The following is a 20,572-nucleotide window of genomic DNA, read 5'->3' on the forward strand; positions in this document are numbered from 1 at the left end:
GTTTGTGACAAGTCGGTCACCCTTAATTTAAATAATTTTACCCTCAACAATGCTATATTTGTCGTTTGAGTAACTTTCCAGAATATTTGAGATACTTTTCGTGCTTAATAAATTACTCACCCCTACATCGCCATAAAGTTATTTATTAAATTTCTTTTTCTTACAAAAAATACTGAAATTCTTCTAACAGACAAAAATGGCATCTATGACATAATTTTATTTTCTAATAACTTCATTGTTATTTATTTGTCTTTTAAATTGCATATTCTCACTAAGATGATTATACGTAACTATTTTTCATACATATGCATACACACATACATACGTAGTGGTCTTGGATTTTCTCATGGGCTATGAGTCATATCAGCGCCAACGACGAATATTGGTTTCAAGTAGGACATTCGTTACGTTAGCGTCGTCTCTTTCTCGTCTATTTGCATGTAAAGTAGTCGACGTTTTCAGCTTTCATTTACCTACACATTTTTCACTGGTTTGTCGCTCCGCCTTCGCGCAGATATTTCGAAGGTCACATCCCATGAGAGAATCCAACCCCTCTACTTACATACATGCATACATATGTACGAGGGCGGGTTGATAAATTCGCGCGATCATACAGAAACAAAGGAATAATTTAAAAAAAGAAACTTTATTTTTCAACGTAATCTCCTTCTAAATCCATACATTTGGTCCATCTGTGTTCAAGCTTCTTTATTCCGTCTCGGAAGTGATTTTCGTCTAACCCTTCAAAATAATCGTTCACTGTTGAAATTAACGCTTCATTTGTGCAGAATTTTTTGCCCCCGAGGAAAATTTTTAACTTAGGAAATAGGTGAAAGTCAGATGGTGCCAAATCTGGTGAATACGGGGGGTGCGGTACTAATTCGAACCCTAATTCTTTAATTTTTTGTGCAGCAACCGTACAGGAATGAACAGGTGCATTGTCTTGGTGAAAGAGCACTTTCTTCTTATTCATTCCTGGACGTTTTTCAGCGATAGCTGTTTTTAAACGATTTAGAAGGTTTGCGTAATATTCGCCGTTTATGGTCTTGCCTTTTTGAAGATAGTCTATGAACAATATCCCTTTCGCATCCCAAAAAACCGAGGCCATCACTTTTCCCGCCGATAAAACTGTCTTGGCCTTCTTTGGAGCTGGTTCTCCACGTTTGGTCCACATCTTCGACTGTTGTTTGGATTCGGGTGTATAGTAATGAACCCAGGTTTCGTCACAAGTAACAAATCGACGCAAAAAATCTCTTGTGTTGCGTTTAAAAAATTCTAAATTATTAATCGACATTTGACTGCGAACACGTTTTTGCTCCATCGTCAGTAAGCGCGGCACCCACCTTGCCGAGAGCTTTCGCATATCTAATTCTTCGTGCAGAATATAAAGCACCCGTTCCTTTGAAATGCCCACTGCCTCTGCTATTTCTGACGCTTTCAATCGTCGGTCATTTAGCATCAGATCATGGACTTTATCCACCATTTCTGGAGTCGTAGCCGTTTTCGGCCGCCCACTGCGGGGATCATCTTCTAAGCTGATCCTGCCACGCTTAAATTCATTTCCCCATTTTCTGATGGTTGTGTACGAAGGACAACCTTCACCCAGTGTATTTAGCATATCATCATAAATTTCGGTAAAAGACATGCCTTTCTTTAAAAGATACTTAATCACTGCACGATGTTCAAAATTAGCCATTTCCACTGAATTAGTAGCAAGGTTTAACTCAAAAAATTGCCTACGAAATACGGTTTGTCACAACTTTATCAAACTTTGACAGTAAATTGGTAAAGCATCGGTTGTCAAGATGTAATGTACATTTTTTTTTATTTCACGGTCTTCTCTAGGCGATCGCGCGAATTAATCAACTCGCCCTCGTAGGTACATAATTATACACACATACAAACTTGTTAGCTTGGATACAATCTTTTACAGTAAACTTCCATTTCTATTTTTTTTTACTTTTTTTGACACACCCACGCTAACTTCAAAACAAATTTGCTTCTAAAAATATTTATTAATCCTTTACCCTTCAAGGATTCTTTTCAAAACTCGATTAAAACAACTAAAACGTTTTTCGCATGACACGCGTTTGGAAATTTCTAAAAATATTTTTTTTATTTGTGCTATTTCGTCCGTCCCCCACTGTATTAATTTCCTCCCGCTGCAAGTCCAGATACTTTTATTCTTAGTTATTAATTCTGCCACCCACACATCGGAACAAAATTTCCAATTTTACTTTAGCCAAAATTAGCCCCGGACGACTAAAATAATTTCCTCTCGAACACGAAAAGATTTTGCCATTTTCAGTGGAAATGGTTAAAATGTTCCGAGCAATTTCCTTTTTACTCTTTCGCTATTTATTTTACAAATTACAAATTCTTCCCAAGCATTACAATATTTTTGCTTAGACGTGTTACATGTTCCGAATTTTAATGGGAATAGTTAAATCTTTGGGCAATTTACCGGAAAATTGTTTTTTATTCGTGTTAAAGCGCGACAACGACCAAAAAATCCTTTAACCGTGCCTAAGTAGCCTGTTGCAGGAATTAATTAGTGGGATAAATGTATCCTCAAGTCCACACTCCGCTGAAAATAAAAGTGGATAATTAAAAAGTTTATCTCGCATTTTAAGTAAGTGAGCCGTTCTTTCATCTCTTGACATACTTCACGTCATGTCGTTCCCATTTGTGCCAACTTAAAACGTCGGCTTTTGAAATGACCGCTGCGAAATTGGGGTCCGCTACTATTTTGTAATGTTGGCAGCGGGATTCGTCCCGTTTGGTGAATTACGCTTGTCACTTTTGGCAGCAACAGTGTGTCAGATGTTTTTCCGCCTGTCACCGATGTCAACGTCAGCCTCAACGGATAAGATCAATTATTAACGCTTTAATTTTTTGCTCGGAAAATCATTTTTTATTTCGATCAAATCTATTTTCCATACCGGATCTAATTAACACTCGTGTACGAGAATATAGAGGATGACTCGATATAGTAATACATACAGGGTGTAACAGAAATAGGTGCATTAATTTTAACTGGTAATAGAACTCGTCAAAAGGAACAACTTTTCTATCTACCATTTTGCCGAAAAACGATGTTTAATTCCAAAAAAAATATGAAAAAAAACGTCCATTTTCATCCAGAAAACGTGTTTTAACTCTACCCGTATAGCAAAAAATCCACTTCGTAAGAATCAGGTTGTTTCATGTTTTTAGGTAGCTTAGTTTTGGAGATATGAACGGTTTTAGGAAAATCTTGCTTACTTTTTTAAACCATTGCGCACCGTTTTTCGCCAAAATGGCAGAGAGAAAAGTTGTTCCTTTTGATGAGTTCTATTACCAGTTAAAATTAATGCACTTATTTCTGTTACACCCTGTATAAATCTACTCGTCTCTATTACGAGATGGTTCATCTTGTACATGTCAAAACGTCTTTTATGTTTGTGCAAGTTAAAAATTGGGTTTCAGAATGATCGTTACAAAGTGGACTCTGTTGCAACTATCCATTATACATAATTACGTAATACTGGCAACAGTGCTCGTTCCATTTAGTGAATTTTGTTTGTCAGTTTTGATGACAACGATGTGTTTTTTCACTGCTGTCGACGTCTCCGGTCCAGATAAAATCAACTGTCAACGCTGCACCAACTACAGTCGCGAGCAATAAATTTTGGTCGTCAATGTCACTCTTTGACGCAATGGAAAATGCTCCATTGTGAAACGGTTATAAACATCATAACCTATCATCATGTTGAATGGCGTTAATTGTAATTTTTTTCTCGTTTTTTTGACACTTTGTTGACATGGGCATAATCAGGCAGGGATTTTTTTTAAGTTTGTGACAATCTAACCCAATTTTGAAATGACATTGAGGACAAAAATGTATTGCTCGCAACAGTACAACAGCGATTAAGTTATCCATCATTCTAATTAATTCTCCGCTCAGAGCTTTATCTTGGATTCGTTTTCCAGCTACAGAAACCTGTAATCGATAGATGTGTTGACATTTAAATTGAGTCTAGTTGTTCTCCATTATTAAATTGGAAGTGCACAGAGTGAATGAATTATGCAAGTCCTAGCATTAGCATTGTCAGCTGAGACGATTTTTACCGTTCACAAAAAAAGTTGAAAGGTGAAAAATTTATAACTTGAGAGGATAATGATGAAAGTGGGTGATAAAAGTAATTAGAGTTAGAGAAACCGTTTTAATTAAAAATGTTGAAGTATTTAAGAAAGGGGGATTGTAATTATGCAAGAGTTTAAGTATTTTAGTAAGAATTCAATGAAAATTAAAATTTTTTTTTCGTCGTGAGGGCGAAAGAATAAAAAAAATGTTCGGGAACTATTTTAAAAGTTCCTCAAACAAGAATTCATTTAGTGTGAAAGTTTGCAGTCTCTTTAGCAGAGAATAAAAATTGAAAATGTGATGGTGAGGGTGGATTGATTGTCAAAGAAGAAATTTTTCGAACTGTTTTAAATGAGTATTCGAAATAAATATCCGAAATATAAAATAGTTTTGTATATCAAGGATGCGAAATCGTACTTTGACGAACCGAGAGAAAAATTGTCGTCAAGGCCGCTTTGCGGCCGAGACAAGACAATCTCGAGGTCGTTAAAGGATTTCGTAGCCAAGGTGTACACAACATTTTGTGTGCAACCCGAAAATTTGTAATTATAAAATGAACAAGTAAAATTTCCTTCACTGTCAATAAAAATAAAGTCGGCCTACATGTCGCCATGTCGCTATGGAAACGACATAAATAAAACAATTCACTTTGAGAAAAATTGCAAAAATGTCCGAAGAAAATTACGACGTTTCAGTTCCGTGTACTCATCCAGAGTTAAAAAAATATTATAAATTGTGCAGTGTCGCATTTGAAACCTGAAAAATCGAAACGGCAAATGTAAAATGTTACAGTGACTTTGAGACTGATGTAACACGAAGAATGTGAAAACCGTGTCGGATAATGTTGTACTGAGTTACCTATTAATTGGAATTAATTTATTGTGGAAGGTAAATGTTAAGTTCTGTTATGCTAGGTTGTATCATCTGCTCCTTTTTAGGTTATTTTAATCGTGGAAATATCAGGAGCCGTGCAAAGACACAAATAAACCAAAATGCCTGTTGATGACATTCCGGAAATGTTACGAGATATTTCTCTTTTTGATCGGTGAAAAATTAACCAAAATTAACCTAATTCACATGAGTATGTTTCATTTAGATGATAGATCCATAATGGGGATCTTTCTTATCGACTCCTCAACCTCATGCGGCTGTCTCATTTGAAATTGGCGGAAATTTCAAACTGGATGAAAATTCTGTACTAATAGTGGTCGTTTCTGACACAAAATCAAAGTTTAACTGTAACTAATCCAGATTTTGTAAGATTACACCGGAAGTATGCAGATAGATATGTTGTAATTGTAATAATAAATAAATATAAAAATGACTTTTACTTTTACGGCCGTCGTTAAGGCAACGGCTCCGAAATTCAATTTTGCGGCCTGTTGTACGCACGCGAAGTGCTCATTTCGCGTACGGTTGCACACAAAAAATCTTATAACTGTAATAAGTTGCAATCAATACCAGTGATAACAATCGATGAGATATCGTAGATAGAAGTGTGAAAATGAAAAATGAATCTGAGTTCCTGGTACAGAAACCTGCAATCGAAGTTAACTTGACTTTACGTTATTTGTTTAGCTGTTCTCTGTCTCAGGTATCATCAACAAAGACGACATGGGAATTAGGAAAACAACCCCCTTTTCGTACCTCCCTTTCCATTTGTTCAAATCTGAAATGGGTTTTCCACTCGTTACTGCTGTCAGCGCCTCTGCTACAGATGAAAATCAACGATCAAGACTTGGGTAATTGGAAAAAAGTAAAAATATCTAATGTCATTATTTTGTTTTTCCGCGTAACAATTTTATCTTGAATCAGGTTTGTCAGGTTTCCAGATATAGGAACCTGTAATCGACAGCTGAATTGACAGTTAATTAGCCATTTTCTGACACAAAAATTACCGACAGTATTGCAACTTGAGTTAGTAGAACTACAGTCTTTCACACATCTTGCTGCTTCTCTATGAGTCTAAAATAGTTTTTGGACATTCAAGATATTTTAACTGACTCATTCATCTTTCTGTATGCTTATTTCATTATAAATGTGCATCTTAGGCGGCTATGGAAAGCTGATTTTAGTTTGGCAAACCTGGCTAAAGACCCGCATCTAGTGTTTTTTTTTTTTTTGTTATGGTTGCCAACCATGTTGTCCAGTCTGAAAATATGCTATAACAATTAATTTGTCGCTCGAGCTCGTGTCATTACTGTCATTTGTCAATGGCTAGTAACTTTTCTGGTGAAAAAACTAAAGGTGCATTTACACTTCCATTACCTCCTAGATGCACATTTAAATGAATGTCAAGTTTTAAAATAACCAATACAAAATAATTATGTAGGTACTACAATTAAGATCGAATTCATCACTATCCACCCATTAGTTTAGTAGAGTTACCTTCTAGTACTTTCTGCTTTATGCGGTTGGTAGCTTCAATTTTCGTCCGTGGGTATAAGTTTCTATTAGGTATTGTAGCGTTTTATATAAAAAATACTTCTGGTTTGATGTTTACACAATTTTATTTGACACTTTGATAGATTTCCCACAACTTACACCCAATTACAATACAATTTTGTCATGTTGGCAACAGCAAAGTTCCATACTTATTTCATATTTCCCGCCTCACACCAATGTAATCTAATGTATGTTATGCATAAGTATTACAAATTTATTTTCTGTTACAAGTAGGTATTCATTATTATTTTATAATGACACAGTTGATGGCAATCCTTCCTGTATTTAGTGAAATTTGTTATTGACGTTGGTAACTACCAGCTGTCACTTTTATCAGGGACGTCGTAGATAAAATCAATTATTATCAGCGCTTTACATCGTTACTCAGAAGAAAACGAAAATGATCGATCACCGATTAAATTTTCTACACCGAGAACTGCATCTGTAATCCACTTCTCAAGTATTAAGTAGAAAACTGTAATTGACAATTGAATTGACAGTTACATTAGCTGTTTGACGGTGCTGCCGTAACGAAATTACTACAATTGAAAGACTACAAGCAGAACAAACAAGCTTTTTGCCGTAAAATTATCTTCAATAGAATACACATTTCAATTTGCGGCCCAACATAAAATTTTACTTCACAAAGCATTCATCATAGTTCCGTTTTAATTAATATACAGTGATGTATGGTACGTCATTTGCATTAATGTAAGCAAAACGTTGCTTGCTACAAAATTGTTGACATTGTTTGTTACATTTGGATAATGTTGGCAACGCCGCGTTCAAGGGCTAACATATGTGGGCTAACATTTACTTGGTTGGTAACGACATGTCAAATATCTTTTCGTTCGTGAATGACATCTCTGCTGATAAAGTCGATTATTGGGGCTTTAATTTTTCACATAGCCAAAAATAAGTGATCGTGACATTTAAAATCCGGTTTAAATGTTCCTCATCAAGAATTATGTCTCTAATCCGGTAGACGGGTAGGTATGACATGACAGATAACTGTAATTGACGTTTAAACTGACAATTCAGCTGAAAGAATATACAGAGTGAGTCAACTTTAGTAGTTTCAGAAAAAACCGCAAGCGACGCTACCGTTGTGACCGATTTGAAATATCAAAAATTTCAAGTGAGACGGCCTTATAGACACGAAAGTATAATATGAATGAAGTTGGCCACGGTGCGAATAAAAGAAGGTCAAGAAGGCGCCACCAGATAGCGTCCACATCGCCATTCAAAACAAGCTGCTAATTTAATTGTGATCGGCATTATGCCTACGTGATGGAATGTTTTCCTGTAACGATATTAATTATAGTTCAAACAAACTATTCCATTTTGCTAATAGACGATTCAACAAAGTACAAGAAAATCATTAAGGCGGCGCTCGAGGCCCGCGTTTCTCATAACCTAATTAGCGGCGTAATGAATTGGTCTTGCATTCGAATCGGACAAAAGAAGGAGCTCCGGATCGCAATTCTCGCGCCGCCGCTCCCACCGCCAGTTATTACCGCCCCCCGCCGAACTGTCGAAATTGAATTTGTCCGACAGACATAACGGTGTTAATTTCGTCGATGATGTCGGTCTGATGGAAATGTCGGTAAGTCCCTGCCAAAGTTCCCAACCGATCAATCATTTAAAACTGCTGAAGGAATACTTTAGCCCCGAAAGTGCTTACGTAACTTACCGAATCCACTTTGTTGCGATGAGAAGAGTTGCGACGGAACTTCGACGAAATCAACGCCGAACTTGTCCATCATCATCAACTCATCTTCGCTGATTGATCTCGGAACGGTGGAGAAAGTTGCGAAAAATCGCCCGCCCCACGAACTAATAAACGACCGCGCGCAAATCACAAATTAGGGGAATCCCCGAGGGGGCGGTTGCAACTTGCCGACTTTGGCCCAAATGAATCGCGAAGACCAAGTTCGGTTTCATTAGAGTGTCGACTTTGGCTTGTTTATCACGAGAATTGTTCTTATCTCCGAGTGGAAAAGTGCGCCTTTCACTCCGATCTATGACGCCCACGCTCAGGAAAATCATCTGCATGACGCGAGAAAAAACATCTAAATTGCAATATTGTGCAGCGCCAATTTGAACTCTGACGCACACGTGTTTTATGCTGATTTTTATCGCCGCTGATCGCAATCTGTTTTCTTCAATTTTGTTCCGCTCCCGTGCGAAAGATTGCGCAGATAACATCCATCACGAAAATTACCTTTTATTTTTATCCCTCTCACAATCGCACTCAACGTTTTTAGTTCATCCGAGAGGATGTTCACTCATCTGGGATGCGGTTGCAGACGCACAAATTTAGATTCTTAGGCCTCGTTAAGTTACTCACAATGGGCTGAAACGTAGCGATGAAATTATTGTCTTAGGGTTTCACCCCATCTTCGCAAATTCCACATCAAACAAGTCATTTACAATTTTTCCTCGACTAATACCCCAAATTGCAAAAATAGAACACTCTCTCTTCGGCTTTGCTCACCCTAATTACATCGTACCGGATTGTTAGAAGTCGGCGACGTCTTTCACGTGGAGGTTTTCGTTTTGTTTCCGAAAGCAAGACCATCATTGTTCGGATTCATTTACTTGAAAGGTACTCCCATTGTGTAAAATCCTTGAGGAATCATCCCCAGCTGTACGGAGTTTTTGTTTCACTTTTCGTCGTACCTCTCCGAGCTAAATAGTTTTAACTTTCATTAGAGAGTGCAACGAGTTTCTCCAAATGGAGCATTCCGAATGCAGAGACGCGTTACACGATGCACCTCGGGCTTGAAAGATGTGCTAATGGGAGAACTCGATACTCAACAGTTGCGCTTCAGACATAAGTCTGATTCATTAGAGTCGTCCTAATGGAGGGATGTCTAAATGTCTAGCTTGAGCTTAGATGTGACCTGATATCTTAAAATCATTGATCGTGTACACACCCAACGTTAGGAGGGTGCAACTGTTGCGTACAAAGCCCGTCGCTATGACATTCTTTTTTGTTGAAGCTGTACAAGGGAGAAAGGGGAAACAAGTGTTGAATGGAGGGAACTGTCCTAGGGGGGCAAAAAGGAGAAAAAGAGAAAATATTTGAGAATAATTAATTCAATTTAATAAGTAGATTTGGAAATCTGCCTAGAAATGTATGATGAGGATCTGTTATGTCTGTTAACAAAGGAGGAAGAAACGAAAAGAGTAAATAAGAGCGAATGATAAAACAAAAACATACAACAGAATGTGTGAATTTCAATAGTTGTAAAAGATAAAAAAGGCTCAGATTTTACAATCAATAAAAGAAAAACAGGACGAAAAGACAAAAAAAAACTGTATCGATAGTTATTTATATTACAAATGCGGTAGGCTACATTTTACAGCGCGAGGTTTTTAGATTGAAACACGCCCGCAAAGCGAGAGTGTTTTAACAAAAACCGAGCGATGTAAAATGTCTACCGCATTAGTAATGTATTAATCTTTTTGGCCGACGACCCATTACTTGTTTTCTCAAATTTGAAAGTTGTTTTAACCAATAATTTTGCAAAACCTGTCAAAGATTGACATTTGATTAATAAAATGGCAGAAAGTTATCTACTATACAGATAACTGACATGCTTACAATTTACACCATCAGACTTTAGAAGAAAACAATTAAATTATGTTCATTTTTGAAAACTGAACGGATCAATGGTAGCGGTACCTTGTCTTAGTAAAAATGGAGTTTATTTATGATAAGTGATAAGCTAACAGTTTTTTTGGAGGTCCCTGAAAGCTTAAAATTTTCGTGTGAGTTTACACACTCCGTGCGGTAAAATGACAGATAGTTTGGTTAGTGTGTAAAAATCAAGATACCGTAGCTGTTCAAAATGTGTAGTGTAAACAGATCATTTAGAGTTGAGGAGGCCAAAAAAGTAATAGTAAGTATGGGAATATGAACAGGGGTGTATAATTGGGGGGTTAAAAAAAAGGGAAAAGCAGAAGGATGAATGGAAAGAAACGTACTTATAGGCAATAAATGGTGGAAAACAATGACAATATACAGGAAAGAGATGAAGAAAACAGCAAGAGGTGTCGAAGAGACAATAAAAGAAAACAGGGAAGAATGTATGCTCATGGGAGGGGACTTCAACGGGAGAATGGGAGAAAAGGAGCAAGAAATTGTAAATAGGAGAGGGGGATGGGAAAAGGAGATCCAAAGACAAGGTAGAAAATGCAGAGGGGAAGAGACTGATGGATCGAAGAAAATGAATGGGAAGTATTGAAAACTTAAGCGGATAAGGGATGCGTTTATAATTGGTAAAGAAATGTTAGTATGAAGATATAAATACCTGTACAGGAAATAAAACATGCGACAGAAATGTATGAAACATTAAATGAAGACAAAAAATTAGGAATGCAATACAGAAAATCAAAAAGAAATGAAAGGAAAGCAAAATATGGCAACATTTATGTTAACCACATTTTCATTGAAAAGGTGAAAATTGGTAAGAAAAAATTTTGGAAAGAAAATTTAGATAACATATTTGATTTTTTTCCTGCTATAAATAAACGTAGCGGCGATGAAGTTACGTATCCACGTTGGAGTGATATAAGAGAACAACAGAGCGATAAATATAAAAGATTGAATTAACGAATATGGCATCTCGTTCGGCTACGAAAATACAATTCACCGTGGGCTGAAAATATCCAATTTCAGTATCTTTTCATAAATAACGTCGAAGGTGTTTATATTGAAAAAAATCCATAAAATTTATGCGTTCCGAAGTAGTTTATGTCGTAAAACTCGTGTAGCGTCTTCATTATCCAATCCGAGATCATTTACGCCTTTTATTTATACTTGAACAAAAGAGGCAGCGCCCCGTCCGGAATACCAAACAGTCCGCGATCCACCACAATCTCACCCTCACTATTAATTGAATACGAAATACGTGCAACAGGTGTCTATTTCGTTTCGATTTATAGATTGACGTAAAAACCGACCCGACGACGGCCCAAGAACAGAGAAGGTCCCTCAAGACGGCGAAATGTAGTTGCTCATCGACAATTCCGTCCTGCAATAACCGCGGAAGCACATCGAAAGCTCGCGACGCCGCTGGATAAAATGAAATTAGAATGGCGCCGAGAAACTTTTACGCTTCCACCTAATCTACTATTAATGGATGGGGGAGGCATAGATGTTTTTGCACCAGATGAAAAAATAATAAGAGTCAAGATCGGATCTAATGAAAGACAAACAGGACGGGCTCGTGAAGCTCCTGAGACGTGGCTCTTTGTTCTTGGTGTTGCGGTAAAAAAGACTCGGTTGGTAAACTAGTTTGCAAGTGAGCTGGGATGCAAGTTGAAAGGGTGGTCCTACTGCCCGAGGTGCACGGTAGTTTCTTAAGAGGTTGAGGAGGTGCGAGCGACATCAAAGACGACGGACTAGTTTGGTTTGGTGTTTCGCCACCAGAGGCGGAGCTGGTAGATGCGGAACGAAACTCTTGGAATGTACTTTACAGTGATTTCAACAAACACCTACCCACTTTCATATTTCATCTCCAACCTGTTGACAAATTGGGATACACTCTTGATATAAATACGCCGTTTCATAAACACGCCATATGATTCAATTTAGAAATGAAATTAAAAATGGCGTTCGGGTAACAAAAACCTGATGAATAATCGATGAGCGAATACATTAATATGAAAATAGAATTCGAAAAGTTCGCCTGTATTTTCAGCTGTTGAATGCGCGTCGAAATCGAATAACAAATTTAATTAATTCACCAATATAACTTTATCTTTGAACTTCATCCCTTATTATATCTAACCTAGTAACTTTATCGTGACGTCCTAAACGGTTTCATAATAACTTCAAAATTAATGCAATCCCCGCACAATATATTCTCCAGACATTTTAACTTTAAATTGAAACAGCACTCACTCGCCCGTAAATAATGCACTAAAAAACGTATTTCACACATATTGCACGCATATACTGAGTGACGGCGAAAAAAGTTACGTTTCCTCGCTTATAAAGGCGTCATATTTTTAAAATTTATTGACGCCCGGAGCTAGTTTCAATTTTAAAGCTCCGTCCGCCCCCATTTTCTTAGCTATTGGTTTTACTAAACGACTGCAACTTTAACCTACACAGCCTCATAAGTAAGCAACGTTACGTACTCACAAGCGGACGAAAAATTACTCTTTTTCCGACGTACTTTTTCGAACGCTGACCGTGGCGCCATCTGTTAGTCTGTTTAGTAAGTTAGCAACGAAACCGACAAAACCGATATTTGTCCTGTCACCATAAATTATGTAAATAAGTATATAATTGTATTGTAAATCATAAATTTCTAGTTTTGTTGGCCAGCTGATAAGAAACACTTAAAAAAAATTGTTAATATGTATTAAATACATAAATGTATCTATTTGAAAAAAGTGCATACAAAATAAATTTGTCTTTTTCTTAGTAGTTCGTGCGGTGGCCTAAAAATTGCAATGTGCATCTCTGCCAAAAAGTGCCTTTTGCCTCGCCTGTTTTCAAGCCTCGGCTGCGCCTCGGCCAGAAAACTCAGACTCGGACGAAAAAGATGCACTTTTTGGCCTTGATACACAAATAACTATTTCATTATTATTAATTTTTAGTTATAAACTGTATATTATAAGGAAATTATTGAAATATGAAATAAATTTCATATCAAGAGTGCTTTGGACTGCCGTTTGGTGCGCGTATTTAAATGGAACAGATGATACTCCGAAGCATTCTTGATCTGAAATTTATTTGATCGCACGAAATATCTGTAAAATTTATAAGTTGCAGTCACTTTTCACGAAACAAAGAGAAACAAGATCCAATGTGCGTGTCAAACTAGTTTCAACCTCTCGAATCAAATCAGCTTTTTGTCCAGTCCAAAGAAAAAACATTTTTCACCGCCACCAGGTATACCTAGATGGTTCTTTATTATCTTTGAATAGGAACAAATCTAATCTAGGACCAAATGAGATACACATATTTTAAGTTACATCATTTCACATTTCAACAAGATAATGCGCGCTCTACTATGCCATAAGTGTTACAGTACGAGGGTCATTTCAAAAGTTAGCAATTTGATGATGAAAAACTTTTTTGACTAATGTTGCTAAAATGATTTTATTCCATGTTGGGAGTCTGTCCTGAAATAGATGGAATTCAGACAGAGCCAAATCAGGCGAATAAAGTGGATGAAGCGCTAAATCCAGCTTCAGTCCTGCTATTTTTGCCATGAAAACTTCACTTACACGTCTACGTCTAAGAAAAAATCTGTAATATTCTTCTTAAGAAAATCCATTTTGAAAAATTTTCATTTCGAATTTTTCATTTATCGCCGCCATCTTCCGGAGGGCGTCTTAGATATGAAATACCTACTAATTTATCTATGCCGTCCAGAACGTCAATAATTTCAGGAACTATATTTTTCGTCTTGTTACAAATTTGTTGGTCTGGAACTTTTTTACAAAAACCTAATTACTGCACAATTTCCATTTTTTCCATTAAAAAGAAATACACCGAAACACCTGTATTCAGAAAGCTATACACTGCACGGCACTGACATCTATATGTGCCAGGTCGCGAACTTTTCAAATGACCCCGGTAGAAACAAATTGACACCACCGTCGGAACATATAACAAAATTTGGAGGAGAGGAAATACAAGAAGATGAAAAACGTGTGTTGAAGCCACCCACTCATGTTTTTCTGTTTCTTGTATTGCAATTAAAAATTAAAATGGAGCAACAGTTTCGGATTTTTCTTCGAGCTCATATCTGCAAAGGTCAAATTGAAATTTGCCTCATTTATAACTTTCTTCATTTACAATTAGGCCGCGTTGAAATTAAGCTATTAACGGTTATCCCCAGGGAGGCATAACAATAACTGTAACATTAGACCAAGAGCAAGTCCATGATTTAATAACTCCCTAATGGATTATATGTTTTGTAAAATAAACTTTCATTATTTGTTGCCGAGTGCGAATCTCAATGAGCCGAACAAAACCCAAACCTTGAAATTATCGCCACAAACAAGAAATTATTGAATAACAAGTGGCTCAACTACGACTTCTTACACCCTCACTTATAACAGGCTTGAAATGCGAGTAAGGGTGGAATAATATTGTTATTCCAGACCTCTTGATTTCCGAATTGAGGAGCTCCACTTCCCCGGGAGGAGTGAAGCACCGAAACCTACATATGTTAAGATGTGGGGTCGCGCATTATCTTGTCGAAATTCAAATTTCAGTGCTGGATACAACCTGTACTTATCTTTAATACGCCGTTTGCACAACTCCTTTTCAGAGTTTTACGGTTCAATCACCATGAAATTTATTACGCGAGTCATAATAGGCCGCTATCGGTTAACATAATTATTTAATCCTGTCCCACAATAAAAATTATCGTTTTATCACCACTTTAACTAATAACAACCACCCCATTTGTGCTCGCCGAAAAAAAAGTATTATCAGGGCACTAAGAATCGCACAATTACAAAATGTTTGATAATCAAACATGTAAGTAGTGTGATTTGCACCACAAATATTTACACACTGGAGAATTCTATTAAACACTGGATCCTAATTAGAAAATAAAAATAAACGTGATAAATGCAATAATTGAGCGACCAATATTTACCGAATTTTAATTGACGCTGCGGCGACAGATGTTTATTGGTGCAATCGAAGGCCTCGTTGCTGCAACACCAAAATGCAAATGAATGGAACAATCCAGGGAAAAAGAACGACTCTGCGATTACTGTTAATGAGTGGCAGCACTGTAGCTAATATAGTCGGCGCGGCGAACCAGTGGAGTAGTCACGAGGCGTTCACGTGATGAAATTTCGGCTGCGTGCATTGAGCTGCACCAATAGGAAATCATCCCCCGAAAACCAAATGAAGATCACGCCAGTTTATGACTCCATTGAGTCGCTGCGTCGACTATAGTTTAGACTTGAAGACGTTCAAAAGTGCGCCGCGAAATATTTCAGTTTCGCGTGACTCCCGGATTCATTAAAAAAATCTAAACGTCGTTGAAAACTCTGAAAAAATTCACATAGTATCTGGACACTATAAAGACATTTTTAACGCAGTTTCCAACAATGTTCGCTTTGAATTAGACTTCTTAATTAATTTTGAAGTACAGCAAAACGATTATTCTTTTTTTTAATTGTAGATGTTTTTACCCTCTGTAGGATGGTGTAGTCGTTGTTGCTGTTCCTTCTCTAGAGTCATATTTGCCCTATCGAACCGTGTTGGCTCAAGACCCGCTGATATCAACATTTGGGGAAATCTAGCAAGACGTAATTAAACTTTTGTTCGATGTTTAATTTAAACTCGAACTAACCTCATTAAAGTCGTTTGCTTATAATTACGTCGTTTTTAATTAAGACGTCGCAAAATCTTCCGCATTTCCGCGCCGAGTTTAATAGTGACTAATCCTTTTTATGAACTGGCGAAAGTGTAATTTTGGGGAGTTTGAACGCCGCCCCCGAACCAACTAACCGCTGCATTATTAAATCAACTGACAATTAACTAGCGTCTTTTTGTGCACACTCGCCCCGCTGTGAAGCACATCCGGAGAAATCGCCGTCGCGAATGAAAGGGTTTTTCCGGGCGCAACATTTCGCTCGAAGGCAAAATTATAAAAAAGCGCACCTGAGCTTTTTTCATATTTCATTGTTCATTAGACGCTAATTGTCCAGATTTTCTTCCTCTCTAACTCATCTTAATTAGGACAGGTTTCCCGTAGCGGAATTCCAAATGGAAAATTAATCTTGCTTACGACGAAAAAATTACGCAAAATGCAAACTGATTAAAACATTTCCAGGATTAACGCGGCTTTCTCGCACGTCGAGTGCTTTCTTCATGTGCGCCAAAAATAAAATATGTATGCTCGTCTGGCACGAAAAATTTCACTGCAAAATAAAAACTACACCATCTTCTCGGACTGGCGGATTTTGTATTTTTACTATTCATGAGAGGGGACCGTCTTCATGACCCAAAAGTCGCGCAATCTGCGTCCTCTTTAAGTAAAAACAAATTACAGTTGTGACACTTTCATCCGGCCGAAATCGACCACTTAACAAGATGGAGCTTCAGCCACCTGTACACAATTATCTCACTGAATTTTCCTCAGCACATCTATTTTCCTGCCAGTGTTATGATGAGGAAAATGGAACAGCGAAAAAGAATATTGTTATTACTGTTTTTTTACCATGGGTCGCCTCACATTACATGATCTGACTTGACCTGACCCGACCTGACCTCACGCTACATGGAACGGAACCCCGCCCGTCAAATTAGTTCTCCACTTCGCCGTCAGCGCTGGGTAAACTCCGGTCGTAACCTTCTGTCAAGTATTAAAAACGCCTATTACGTCACGGAACTGAGAAACTAATTAAACACCGTCCCTTTCTGCCCAATTTAAACAAATTTAACAGCGCTACAATAGTTTCAACCCAATTAAAACAAAATTACTCCCGAAATGAGGCGCCATCTTGCGCCGCAACATTCACGGGACAAATGTCATTTTTGACATTCACGCGTTGACGTCGCACTTAAGTCGACATAAAATTCCCCCTTGTTCAAATTTCCATCATCCCACATAATCTCCTGGCGTTCACGTTCGTCGTGGAAACAGAAAAAATCAAACGTACCTCGCTCATAAAATTTTATTACCACGAATGGTCTCAAATAAGAGGTGGGTCCTTGGGGACAACAATGGCGTACACGATACTTTTATTGTGGAGAAATTTTTGGGGTCGCTATAAAATTTGGACTTGCTGACATCGTCACGAAATATGTCCAAACAAAAATTCATTTTCCCTGGCAACAAACGAAAATGCGGAGATATTACTTTTATAAATGTAATAAAACCCTCTTATTGCGACCGCTTCTGACAGATCGACGTATTTCGTCGAGTAATTGGACGTCATCTGTCATAATTAGATATAAGGGGCTCCACAGCAATTACTAAATAACGACACAAATATCTTTTGGAAAATAAGTCAAAAAAGTGGTTCTAAATGTCGAAATGTAGATGGCGCTTTTGACATTTCAGTCGTAGCACGCCGAGACCTCGTTCCAATTAATTTAGAAACGCCAATTTTTTTGAAAATATGTAGAAAAGCAAAAAAACGCCGAGATGTTATTTTTATTCTGTTTTAAAACCAGCTGAAACTTGTATCGATTCATGACGCAAACTGCCATCAATAATTAAGGCGCTAAAGGTAAACTGCAAGTCCTCACCCGTCGAACACAATTGAATTCAATTTTCTCTCAAAGCTCGCTCTAAACTGTAGCATTTAAAGAAGCTCTCAGAGGCAATTCCAGCATTTGCGAAAATTTTCTTTGATTTACTGACGCATTCAAAGTGTCGGACGGAGGTGGGCGCTCGATACAACATTGTGAAATCCTCACAAGGAAAATTTCCACGGAGAGCAAATTTATTTCGATATTTTTTTATAAATTTGTTACAAATATCAGCGTGCAGAATCGATACTCGAGCGGCATCCAGGGTGCAATTTCGATAGAAAAGTATCTCAAGTGGACATTTCGCGTCGCTGCCAACATAATAAAAAAAATGCTTTTTGGGTGTGCAATCATCAGAAGCGGGACTGAATGGCGTAATTCATTTCGGTGGTCGTAGTATATCAATTTGTCTTGGGGCGAAGTCAACAGAATGAAATGAAAAAAACAGATACATATTTTGAAAATAATTAGATACAGGGTGATTCAAAACGAACGCAACAACTACTAGCTGTTGTACAGAATACATTGAGAAGAACATAAAAAAATTGAAAGAACATTTTTTCTCAGCTTCAATTAAAAGTTACAGGGTGTAAAAAAAATCAAAACTTGGAAAAATAAGAAAAAACAAAAAATCATCAGGAAAATATTTGCATTATTTTTTTCACGTCTCTCTAATTCTACTTTATACGATTACAAGTAGTTGGTGTGGACGTTTTGATACACCCTGTATTTCACAATTTTGAGGATTTTTTTGTCGATTGTGGTTTTGTAAGGTTGCCGATAATAAAGAGCGTATATTTTGGTAAAAAAAAAGAATTGCAGTCGCGGAAAACCTGAAACTGAGATTTACAATGTGGTTTGAATTTTTAGGTTATCTTATTTGTCGTCAAATCGAGTAAACTTGGAGTTGAGTAGTTGGGAGCCGTTAAATTTAAGCGCCAATTAAATCGTGAGGAGTTTTAGCGGCTGACAAATCAGCTCTCACCGTTTAAGTGTCGGTTAAATTTATGTTCGGGTTAAATCGCTAAGCGCAACCTGTGTAAATGGCCCTTAACGATAAACCGGTGCGACGCTGGCTCCTTCCGGTTGATTTTTAGCCGGTCTAAATAAGACACCACCGCATTCTTTGCACTGGCTCGACCACCCCAAATGAAAATCGTGAGGGTGCTCGACGAGCGGTCGCTCGGCCAGTCAGAACCGCAAACTCAAAACCTCTTCGGCTGCGAACAACCCGGCCGAGCGAGCACAGATTTGAGTTTGTGTTAATAAAATAAACAAAAGCACAGTATAAAAAAATTGTTTACCAGTTGGGACCGTATGCGCTAAGACAGGAACACACGAAACAAGCACCTCGACAGTGACCAAAAACGAAAAAAAACGTTGCTTGAAGTGGTCACATCTCCGGGTAAGGCCGCGTTTACAGAGGCGCAATCAGAGCTCGTTTAGGCAATTAATTAGTTAGACCTGAAGCGACAGCCATGGAGGACTCCCGGTTAGAGTGGTCGAAATTTAGTGGTGTTTTAAGTGTGACCATTCAACCAAAGCAAAAACGAAAAACAAAGCCCCCTCAGAAGTAGCACCAACAGATACGTCCGTGCGGAAGGACTCGACGCGTGCGGATTCGACAGCGGACCCCGACAAACTGAGCACGAGGCCGACGAGATCATCGGAGCGTCGCGATGCCCACGCAGGGGCGTCGGAGCCGTCGTTATGATAGAGACGGGAAGCTGAAGCTTCGACGAGGACCGAACGATGGAGGAAGCGGATCGCGCCATAATTATCGGTTCCGTTCGTGCCCTTAATTTATGTAATATTCGATAATTTTCCGGGTAATTGTAAACGAACCGGAGAAAGACGCGCGGCGCGGCGCCCCCGGAACTGCCTCATTTTTGCGCCGCCGGTCCCGATGAATCACCCTCGCGTCTTCGGCCGCACCAAAAGTGATATTAATTACTTGACATAACCTCAATCGCACGTCAGGGACGCCGCTTTCTCAAATTGTAAATAAAGAAACACAAGGAGCTTACAAAGTACGGGGCTCGCGAGTGCAATTAAACAAACGGCCGTGTAGTTTATTACGGCCGTGCGAGCACGAATTAAAGAAAATGGCGCAAGTCGGCGGTGCCAACTTCGTGCGACATTAATAAATCAAAAACTTGACAAAAATATAGACCCTGCTCATTTTTTGTTCTCTCGCGGGAGACGTCAAATCAGGCGAGAGTGCCACAAAAATTGGAATTTTGGTTTGTTGGGACCACTTTAAAGAAGCATTGCACGACAGGGGAAAAGAAGATGAATTTGAAAACGCGGTTAAAGACAAAAAAGGATTTGTTAATCTCGAGAGAAACTGCAATTTTAAACGAGAAAGTAGGAAATGGAAAGCGAAGGATTTTGATACGTTTGTGAAAGATGGAGAGGGTGGGTGGGTATTATTGTGTTTGGAGAGTGGAAAAAAATAAGCTAAAGGTGAGAGTTGAAGCGGAGGAACAAGACAGCGTTGAAATATGAGAAGAAAATAACAAGGAAACAACATGTACTACGTATTTAAATATGTCTCTTGTGTTTGGAGTGGATTCGGATAAATATAGCCAGTAATTATTTTCGAACCACTTTCTCCCTCTTGTATTGTATTAGCTTTGGATTGTTAATTCCCCGTATTCATCAGCCTAAACAGATTTGAAAAATAACCGTTTTAATTTCTCTAATGTAGGTATCGCGCGTTCAAATGAAATCCTAGGCTGGGAAGGCGA

The 20,572-nt window shown here is 38.1% G+C and overlaps 2 protein-coding genes across 10 annotated transcripts in view; one reads left to right on the plus strand and one right to left on the minus strand.

Annotated features, from left to right (window-relative positions):
• Positions 1–20,572, plus strand: part of LOC138133353 (uncharacterized) — a 175,259-nt gene that overhangs the window by 78,809 nt on the left and 75,878 nt on the right. The window lies entirely within an intron of this gene.
• LOC138133240 (prolactin-releasing peptide receptor-like) overlaps positions 1–20,572 on the minus strand; it is a 59,635-nt gene that overhangs the window by 11,984 nt on the left and 27,079 nt on the right. Inside the window, exon 1 of one of the 5 annotated variants that reach the window (XR_011160293.1) lies at positions 19,127–19,545. The exons of 1 other annotated variant lie outside the window; for it this stretch is intronic. The gene's annotated coding sequence lies outside the window, so the exon portion shown is untranslated. Of the gene's footprint in view, positions 1–19,126; positions 19,549–20,572 lie in introns of those variants that run through there. 3 more of the 5 variants (XR_011160294.1, XM_069051092.1, XM_069051124.1) reach the window with 3 other exon arrangements.

This window comes from Tenebrio molitor, chromosome 1 (assembly GCF_963966145.1).
Source record: "Tenebrio molitor chromosome 1, icTenMoli1.1, whole genome shotgun sequence".
NCBI classification, from domain to species: Eukaryota; Metazoa; Arthropoda; class Insecta; order Coleoptera; family Tenebrionidae; genus Tenebrio; species Tenebrio molitor.